The sequence below is a fragment of the Myotis davidii genome, unplaced genomic scaffold, assembly GCF_000327345.1.
Source record: "Myotis davidii unplaced genomic scaffold, ASM32734v1 scaffold479, whole genome shotgun sequence".
Classification (NCBI taxonomy): Eukaryota; Metazoa; Chordata; class Mammalia; order Chiroptera; family Vespertilionidae; genus Myotis; species Myotis davidii.
Genome location: NW_006289825.1, coordinates 29,949 through 31,987, shown reverse-complemented (window position 1 = coordinate 31,987; position 2,039 = coordinate 29,949). Strand labels below are relative to the sequence as shown.

The 2,039-nt window shown below is 44.3% G+C and overlaps 1 pseudogene; it reads right to left on the bottom strand.

Annotated features, from left to right (window-relative positions):
- Window positions 1-205: 205 nt before the first annotated feature.
- LOC102768814 overlaps window positions 206-2,039 on the bottom strand; it is a 17,227-nt pseudogene continuing 15,393 nt past the window's right edge.

Sequence of the window (2,039 nt, the reverse complement as noted above, 5' to 3'; positions counted from 1 at the left end):
CCTATATTGAACTTTTATTCAAACATTAACAGGGCAATTATTTTGTGCCACCATCTGGCTGCAGCAGTACCCTGGGGCTCTGGGTCCTGCTCAGCTGGGAAGAAGAGGTGGGACACCCCCACCCATCCATGGTGGGCACAGAAGGTGGAAATCACTGGTTCACTTGGAGGAAATGGGCTCGAGGTATGTGTCTCAGAGACCACACCTACCCGGGCAGGCCTTGTTCCCCGAACTCCAAGTCCAAGGCTGAGGGGTTTGGGTGGGTGCAGGGACTCTGTTCTGGGGGAGCAGAGAAGATTATGGGTCTCAAGAGGGGATCAGTCATGCATATATTGAAATGGGAGGGCATTTCAGTCAGAGGGACTAGCCCATGCAAAAGTCCTGAGGCAGGACTGTGCCTGGAGTGTTGGAAGAACAGTGAGGAGGCCCATGTGGCTGGAGCAGAATGAGGAAGGGGCCGAGAGGGAAGAGGTAAGTTCAGGGAGGGGTGAGGGCAGGTCACACAGGGCCTTGGGGTTGCTGAGAACTTGGGCTTTTACCTCGCGGGAAGTGGGAAACACGGCTGAATGTGTGTGCCGCTTCGCTGACATGCCAGCCCTTGCCCCAGACATGGCCACCAGCACTGTGACCCCTCCTTTTAAAGTAAATTTTTATTGTGGTAAAATCTGCCATATTAACTATTTTTAACTAAACAGTTCAGGGGTATTAAGTACATTCACATTATTGTGAAACCACCTCCACCATCATCTCCAGAACTTCCTCATCTTCTCAAACTGAAACTCTGTCCCCATTAAACACTTACTTCTCTTCTCCCTCCCCCAGCTCCTGGCACCCACCATCTACTTCTGTATCTGACTCCTCTAGGAACCTCATGTAAGTGGAATCACATAGTATTTGTCCTTTTGTGACTGGCTTATTTCACTGAACATAATGTCCTCAAGGCTCAGCCTTGTAGCATGGGTCAAAATATCCTTCCTTTTTTAAGGCTGAGTATTAGTCCATTGTCTGGATGGATCACATTTTGTTTATCCATTCATCCGCTGGTAAACACTTGCTTCTGTGTTTTGGCTCCCATGTATCATGCTGCTGTGGACATGGATGTGAAAATAGCTCTTCAAGACCCTGCTTTCAGGAAAACAAGATGGCGGCATAGGTAAACACCGGGAATTGCTGCCTCGCACAACCACTTCAAAAATACATCTATTTCTTTGTATCCTTTGTATTTATGTGGAGTAAGTTGTTATGGCTCCTCTTTAATTTCTGATTTTCTTTATATTGGTCCTCTCTTTATTTCTTGATAAGTCTGATTAAAAGTTTGTCAATCTTGTTTATCTTTTCAAAAAGAAAACAGCTCTTGGTGTCATTGATCTTTTGTAATTTTTTAGACTCTATTGTATGTATTTCTGCTCTAATCTATAGTAGTTCATTTCTTTTACTCACTTTGGGCGCTGCTTCTTGTTCTTTTTCTAGTTCCTGTAAGTATAAGGTTAGATCATTGATGGAGAACCTTTGAGCTTGGCGGGTCAAAATTTTGAAAAAACCTAAGTTAACTCTGGTGCCGTGTCACATATAGAAATTTTTTGATATTTGCAACCATAGTAAAACAAAGACTTATATTTTTGATATTTATTTTATATATTTAAATGCCATTTAACAAAGAAAAATCAACCCAAAAAATGAGTTCGCATTTCACTTCTGACACATGTGTCATAGGTTCACCATCACTGCTCTAACCAGATGTGCCCACAATTATCTTGGATTTAAAAACATCACTTATTCAACTAATATTTACTGAGCATCTCCTCGGGGCCAAGTGCTGTGCTCATTGCGGAGAAGACAGTGGAGGGAGGGCAGATGCAGGCCCTGCTTTCGCGTGGCTCCCTGTGGAAGTGGCAGACACTTAACAAGCACCTAACTGCACACTCAGAGCAGTGCTGCAAGGCGAGGGTATCCGGGAATGCAGTTTCATTAGAGAGTCAGAGAAGACCCCTGTAAGAAGCAGAGTTTAAGCTGAGTCCGTTTTAGATGGAAGGAAGGCT